This window comes from Bombyx mori, chromosome 2 (assembly GCF_030269925.1).
Source record: "Bombyx mori chromosome 2, ASM3026992v2".
NCBI lineage: Eukaryota > Metazoa > Arthropoda > Insecta > Lepidoptera > Bombycidae > Bombyx > Bombyx mori.
The window spans coordinates 7258755-7267058 of NC_085108.1; positions in this window are offsets into that span (position 1 = coordinate 7258755).

The following is an 8304-nucleotide window of genomic DNA, read 5'->3' on the forward strand; positions in this document are numbered from 1 at the left end:
AAGTTGATAACGTTATGATGTCCATGGGCACCAATAACGACGTAATTGTGACCTGAATTTTAAACTATCTATATATTAATACGTGAAGCAAAAACTTTCTATCCCTTTTTACGAAAGTTGCGGAGGAGTATGAAATTTCCTACACTTTAGAGAATATAGAGAAGAAGTGCACAATGCTAATATTTATTTAAATAATCCATAAAAGATACATTAAATTAATAAAGAAAACATTACACACACTACATACCATGTATTTGACGCACACACGCATGCATACTATTTATTGTCAAACTTTTGTTCTTGACGTCTGTGGTCAAATTGAGAATAGATTAAATATTGTCTTTGTTAATATTTTTTATAGTGTAGTCTTGGCGAAATTTGTGATTATAGAAGTATACAATAATAGTGTACAAACTTACAATTATTATTCCAATTAATTATAGTCGAATTTCGACTATTGCGGGACCTCTAGTTATCTTTATAGCTTCAAAAACGATGTGTCAATGTTTTCCGAGTAAATTTTATTTTTGTTATACGGATTTAAAAAAAGTCTTATAGAAGATTTAAAAAAAATTCAAACCGGATTTTAATATTCTTCTAAAACATATCAAATGAGTGCGAAAATAAATCACCGTGTTTTTAATGCTCGTTTGAAACATCCATTTTGGTACGTATCAGCTCTGTAGACATGTAATAAGTACCGACGAACGAACGATTCTTGCTACTTGGCAGTCAGTTCGCAATAAGTCTGGATTTGTAAGAGACTAACACTGCTGCTGACAATGTTTGAATTTCAGACGTTTTCCAGAATTACTGCAAATATATTAAAAATACGTTTTCATTAGATTGAGCAATGTTTTTTGGAACGAAGGTCCTTATGGGACGATGCGAAGGGGTACCCTAACCGGAAAAAAACGTCCGTAACGTAAGATTTTTATTAGTTATGCACACAGTGTACGACTTAACTTTGTTTTTTTTTTATGATTGAAAGTTTACTGGTGGCCCGAAGGCCTTTCCAGTTTCACCAGGACAGGTGGGCGAGCAAAGGCTCAGCCAAGAGGGGTGGGATTTGCTAACAACTGCCCGAGCGCCTCCGAAGGAGACCTAACAACTCAAGAGCAATTGTTTCGCGAATGAATCTACTACCGGATCGGAATCGCGACCCGCTGAGAAGATCCGGCGAGAAACTCAGCGGGCTGATGCATGGGTTAGGTTGCACGTCGACCTCTTTGTCGAGTTCGACGAGTACGGTTACCGGGGTCCCTAAGCCTGCCCCTAGTATTAGAGCTGAAGGCATCTAATGCAAAGGTTATTGGATCTGATGGATCCGTAAGGACGTGTCTAGGGCGTCGACGGTGACTGGCTCCTGCATGATCAGGATTCGGGGAGTAGTCAGCGGCGGCAACGATAAGGCGATTATCATGACGCATAGCCTTATCGAAGTATCGTTCCGACGCTGACTTCATGTATTTCCGAATTGATTCGAGGCCCAGGTCGTCGTGTAGGTCAACGTTCCTCACGAACCACGGAGCTCCGACGGCTAACCTGCAAAAGCGGGATTGTAGAGATTGGAGGGTGTCTATGTGTGTGCGGGCCGCGTGAGCGAACACCACACTCGCGTAAGTCATGACGGGCCTTATGCAAGTTTTGTAAAGTGTCACCTTGTTCTGAAGGGACATTTTACTCCGCTTACAGATCATGGGGTAGAGTCTACCGAGAATAAACGCGGCACGGTCACGGACTGATTTTATATGCGGGCGGAATGTCATCGATGCATCCAGGGTAACGCCCAGGTACTTGACCTTCCTGGCCCAGGGTATGGGTTGTCTAAAGAGAGTAATCGGGGGTGTGAGATTCCTCCTCCTAATCCGGGAGGAAATCCGTGTGGAGCTTCCCCTCTGAAATAGCACCGCAGTACTTTTCGCTGGGTTGATGTCTATGCGCCATTTTCGGAACCACTGTCCTAGGGCTAGGGCTGCGCTCTGAAGCTTCTTCGCGATTAGGGACTTATTTCTACTAGAATAGTAAACAGTCGTGTCGTCGGCGAATAAAGCTAAATGGGTCGGCGGCGACCGGGGAATATCGTTGACGAATAAGCTAAATAGGAGGGGTGAGAGGACAGAGCCTTGCGGGACTCCAGCTGTGAGAGGTCGTGGGGAGGAGCGGGTTCCCTCGACTCGATATCGAAAAGAGCGGTTCGACAAGAAGTCCCGTATGATGAGCACGAGACTATCCGGCACGCCCATGTTGAATAGTTTGAAAATCAAACCATTGTGCCAGACTTTGTCGAACGCTTTTGCGACGTCGAAGAAGAGAGCTCCCGTGTATAACGGTTTTGGTCGATTAAGCCCCACAAGAATGTGCTCCGTGAGGCGGTGCACCTGTTGAACGCATGAGTGATTTGTACGGAATCCGAATTGTTCATCGATGAGAATGCCCTTGGATGAGACGAAGTCTCTGAGGCGTTTGTAGAGCAGACGCTCATACAGTTTGCCTAGAGACATGAGGAGGCTAATCGGGCGGTAGCTCGTCGGATGATTTTTTGGTTTACCGGGTTTATGTATGCCGATAACGTCCGCTTCTTTCCACACCGCGGGAAAGATACAGTTCGCCATAGCGGCATTGAAAATAGATGCCAACATCACGATGAGTTGGACGGGTAGAAGTTTAATAACGCGGTTAGATATACCGTCGGAACCGGGAGCCTTGCGAGGACGTAGGTCTTTGATCAAGTCTTTAACTTCCATCGGGGTGACGGGTGGTAATGCATCCGAGGGTGGCAAGGAGGCTCTGCGTTCTACCTCACTGTCTACTAATTCTACATGAACAGGGTCCACGGATTGAGTGCTGGGCGTGCACTGGGTTTGCAATGTATCGGCCAGCAGCTCTGCTTTTTCATCATCATCGAACGCCGCGAGTCGGCCTGAGGGGCCTACGAGGGGGGGCATAGTTACTACTGTATCCGATTTGAGAGTACGAGCTAAGCGGTAGTAAGACCTTTGGGAGGGCGCGAGTCCTTCTAAGAAATCAGACCATCTGGCATCTCGGACTTCGGCGATGCGAGACTTTACGTCGCGTTGTAGGGCACGCATTCGAATACGATTATCCACGGTAGGATACCTATCGTAGGCGCGGATCGAGGTGTTCTTAGCTCTAAGGAGTTCCCTAATATCGTCGGGCAATTTGAAGCGGTGAAGGAAGTCCTCCGCTACAACTTGCTTCGATGACCTATCTAATGTCGAGGTGATGTGTGACGTTAAGATGTCTATGGCTTCAGCGGTATCCTGAGGAGACGGGGTAGAGTCCGGGCTCAACGGGAGCGATGGTGGATCAGATTCAGCCAAGCTGATGCCCAGCGTGTGCCAATCCACCACAGTCCTCGTGACGGGAACGGAATCGGGAGCGCGACCGAGCTTCATAACGACGGGACGATGGTCTGAATCTAACTCTGAAACTACTTCGATCGAGTGTAAGCGCAGAGTTACGTTTTTTAATAACGCTATGTCGAGTATATCCGGGCGATGCGCGATATTTAGCGGGAAGTGAGTCGGGGTTAGCGGAGCGACAATATCGAAGGCGAGATCATCGACTAACGCGTCAAGCCGCCTGCCATTCGGTGTTGTGGTGTGTGAGTTCCACCTGACGTGTTTACAATTTAGGTCGCCCGCCAGAATGACAGAGCTTCCCATGCCGAGCAGCGCCTCGATATCACTGCTTAGAACGATCTTATCCGGTGGAAGATAAACGGACGCGATAACGATCGGCGCGTGTCCCGTCAGTGAGATTCGGCATACTGATGCTTCGATGTTAGAAAGCGCGGGGGGGTCGAGTGGGACGCAGTGCAGGGCTCGTCTATAGTAAATGACGGTACCACCACCACGAGCAGTGAGCCTGTCGTTCCTAACCATGTTATAGTTCGCGATTTTAGGGTCGTGGCGCGCGGGCTTAAGCAGGGTCTCCTGCACCAAAAAGATGTCAATTTGATGGTCACGCAAAAAATCACAAACCTGATCACGTTGATTTGCGAGACCGTAAGCGTTAAAAAATCCTATCGTTACGGATAGGGGCTTTATTCTACTTATGTACGCCATTGATTACCGGCGGAGCGAGGGGAGGACGTACGTATTTAACGACGCGTATACGTCAGCGTATTCTTGCACAACGGCGATGAAGTGTTGTGCAGTGGAGGCGGCGCGAATGGCGTCACCCAAAGCATTAACACGCTCAAAGTTGATCGACTGAAAAAAGTCGATCGCTAGAGCGAGATTGTCGGACGCGGTCGGAGTGCTGGTCGCGGGGGAGGAACGAATCACGGGGGAGGGACGTATCGCGGGGACGGGACGAATCGCGGGGGAGGGAGCTACAGCCGTGTTCGTGTACGGCAACGGTTTAGCCCAGGCCGAGCCGCTGGGCACCGGCGCCGGCACGAAGGCAGGCTTAGCCTTCGGCACAGAGGGTGCCGTGGCTTTGATGTCAGGGCCGGAAGCTCGGAGGCGGTTTTGACGCGCGACGCGGCGATTTATTTTAGGGGCTCGGGGGCATCCACGGTAATTCGCGGGGTGACCCTGTGTTCGGCACAGGACGCAGCTAGGTGGTTCCGTCGCGGTTTTTTGATCGCGAGTGCAAAGAGTCGTGGCGTGATCGTCCAAACACTTGACGCATCGAGGGCGCGCGTGACAATTACGGGAAGAATGCCCGTACAACTGACAATTGTGGCACTGGCTCGGAGTGCCTTTTTTATGAGGGGTTTCCACGGTGATTCCGGAAAGCCTACAGACAGTTCGGACGTTAAAGATTTTCTTACCCTCGGGGGTAGACTGGAGGGCGACGAGAACCATATTGTATGGCTCCCTCCCGCGTCCTGTGTGCATGCGGTGCACGGAGTTTACGGGTAGGCCTTGTTCGAGTAGGTCGGCCTTTACGAGCTCGGCATCTAACTCCTTGGGGATGCCACGTATGACTGCACGGAGCTCACGCTCCTCCTGGAGCGTATACGTATGATAACTTATACGCTCCTTTCGGAGGTAGCTTGAGAGGGCCCTATGGTCGTCGGGTGTTGCTACTTTTATCTGTATCCCGTTCGCGAGGTTACGGGCACTGACAAAATTTATGTTTTTGGCCTTAAGGGCCAGGGAGATACGGTCCCAAGCAGCCTTCTCTTGAATAATCAACGGAGGAGGGGCCTGATTTCTCGTTTGTGCCACCGGGCGCGGCGACGGCGTGGCACGAGGACAGGGAGCGACGGGGGTCGGAGGGCGGGGGCGCGACGCGTTCGCGGCTTTGCTTATTTTAGCGGCCGCGGAAGCTCGGGACTCCGCGGCGCGCTTCTTACCCTTTTGCACGAGAGTGAATCCATCTGTTAATGAGGCGGGAACGAGGTCAACCTCCATATCCGAGTCAGAGTCGGAGGACGAGGAGGAAGGCGCGGGAGCGGCGGACGCGACGGAGGCCGCAGACGATCGCTGAGGTAGAACGGAAGCTGCCGCGGTAGACGCGGCAGTTTTTCGCGACAGTATGGGGGACACGGGTGTGCTGGGCGCGACGGAGGCTGCGGTGTACGGCGCGGGAGTTTTGCGCGCGCTTGCAGGGGGCGCGGGAACGGCAGGCGTGGCGGAAACGGCGGGCGCGGCGGGCACGGCAGAACAGTTCACGGCGCGTTTAGCTTTGTAAGCTAAAAATTCTGATTCGAGGGCCGGGTATTTCTCGCTTAAAAATTCCGCGAGCAGTGTGTTGGTTGGAGAAAACTCCATTTCTTCGAACTGCCCAGGGGGGGCTGCCCCGGGACTTAAACACGCGCTCGCCTTGCGGCGAGGCCCCTGCGTCGGTAACACTAAATTGGCCGAAGCGATTCTAGGAATTTTAGAAATTTTAGTGAATAGAATAAATAGAATAGAATTAGAGTGAATAGAACCACTGCACAGTTTCCGGGCGGCAATGCCTTGTAATTAGGCGCAGGTACAAATTCCGAGAAACACTTGGGCCACAGATGTGCCACGAACAATGATCTATTATCACCGGTAGTCACTTCCGACAAAACACTTGGACGCCAGATGTGCCACGAACCGAGGTCGGGCAATCGAACGAACAATGAGCACGTCCACGCGCGTCGGTTGCTCAAATCGGAATGACTTAACTTTGTAATAACGTACAAAAAATAACATATTTTTTTATCATTCATTGACCACGATCTCAGAGCGTTCGTTTGCGCAATACACTAACTCTTATGCAAACAACCGTGAATGAAGTGTACCACAATAAGTTCGCACGTTACCGAATGGCCGTGGGTTGTTGCGAGACCTCCAGTTTTATTTTCTTTATACCTCGAATAGAACTTAAAATTAATATTTTTATAATAAGGAACTTGGTTCCTATCCGGTGTCCCACGACACCACACATCTTTTTTTGTATTTTAAAACAAAACCATTACAAACTGATCTAAAATACGAAGTTAGCACAATAAATAAAATTAATCCATTTAATCCTTTATTTATTTTACAGGTAGTACGTAACCACTTAACACCAGGCGGGCCGTGAGCTCGTCCACTCATCTAAGCAAAAAAACCCACGGTTTGTTGACAAGCCGTGAAACTTTTGCTTTAATTCAGGATACTTTACAACATGTCCACATTTATAGTTGGCCCGTAGCGTACTTGTAATGCACTCATGATCCGCGCGTTACTGACTACGAATTTGACGCAAACAATATTGCAACTTCCCAATTACAAATACACGCTTTTCTTTGCCTGTTTCATCATTATATTCATTATCTATATATTAATACGTGAAGCAAAATCTTTGTTTTTTTTATTTTATTTTTTATTATTATTAATTTTTTTTATTGCCCTTGTAGGCAGACGAGCATACGGCCCACCTGATGGTGAGTGGTTACCGTCGCCCATGGACTTCAGCAATGCCAGGGGCAGAGCCAAGCCGCTGCCTACCGCTTTATACTCTCCACAAGCCTCATTTGAAGAAGGACATGTCATAGCGCTCGGGAAACACCGTGGAGGGGAGCTCATTCCATAGCCGGATGGTACGCGGCAAAAAAGATCTCTGGAAACGCACTGTGGATGACCGCAGTGGCTCCAGGTAGTATGGATGAACTCTACTCCGGTGGCGGGCGGTGCGATGGTAAAAATGATGGTAAAAACTTTGTACCCCTTTTTACGAACATTACGCAGACGGAGGAGTATGAAATTTCCCACACTTATAGAGGATATAGTGAAGGCCGCGTGAGCGAACACTACGCTTGCATATGTCATGACGGGGCGTATGCAAGCTTTGTAGAGAGTTACCTTATTACCTATACAACGGCTGCCCCACCCTTCAAACTGAAACGCATTACTGCTTCACGGCAGAAACAGGCAGGGTGGTGGTACCTAGCCGCGCGGACTCACAAGAGGTCCTACCACCAGTAATTACTGGAAGTATTTCATTAGAAAAATTGGTACCCGCCTGAGATTCGAACTCCGGTGCATCGCTCAACACGAATGCACCGGACGTCTTATCCGTTAGGAAACGGCTTATTCGTTAGTTTGTTAATTCGGAAATACTTATTTCGCCGGACTCAAACCGGCGAACTGTTCCGGCGGCCCGCGGTCCACAGTTATAAACACGTAATTTTTTTTTATTAAAAATGGCCTATGCTTTGACACGAAAAATGCTCATTTAGCACGTTCTCGATGCAAAGTCACGATCTTCGCACATGCACACTGACGCGCGCCATTTTAACATACACATGCTGCTCACGACACGTGTAACACACAAAGTAAAAACTCCTTATTAGCGCTTCCATAACTCCTGCTCCCTGAGTCGAATTCCTCATGTCGAAGGGTCGTGACCATCTCCTACCATTTTTTAAAATGATTGAAGCCTTACTTATCACCCGGAGGCCTTTCCAGTTTCACCACACAGACACGTACCTACCATTATCCTTCTCTATGGTGCTGAAATGTGGACTCCGAAATCATCTTTTTTAATGGTCGTAGGACCTCTTGTGAGTCCGCACGGGTAGGTACCACTGCCCCGCCTATTTCTGCCGTGAAGCAGTAATGCGTTTCGGTTTGAAGGGTGCAGCAGCCGTTGTAACTATACTTGAGACCTTAGAGCTTATATCTCAAAGTGGGTGGCGCATTAACGTTGTAGATGTCTATGGGCTCCAGTAACCACTTAACACCGGGTGGGCTGTGAGCTCGTCCACCCATGTAAGCAATAAAAAAAAACATTATAAAATAAAGATCGATGTAAGATTTTTTTATTATTATTAAATTATATTATATTCATAGTTATTCGTCAATAACATAC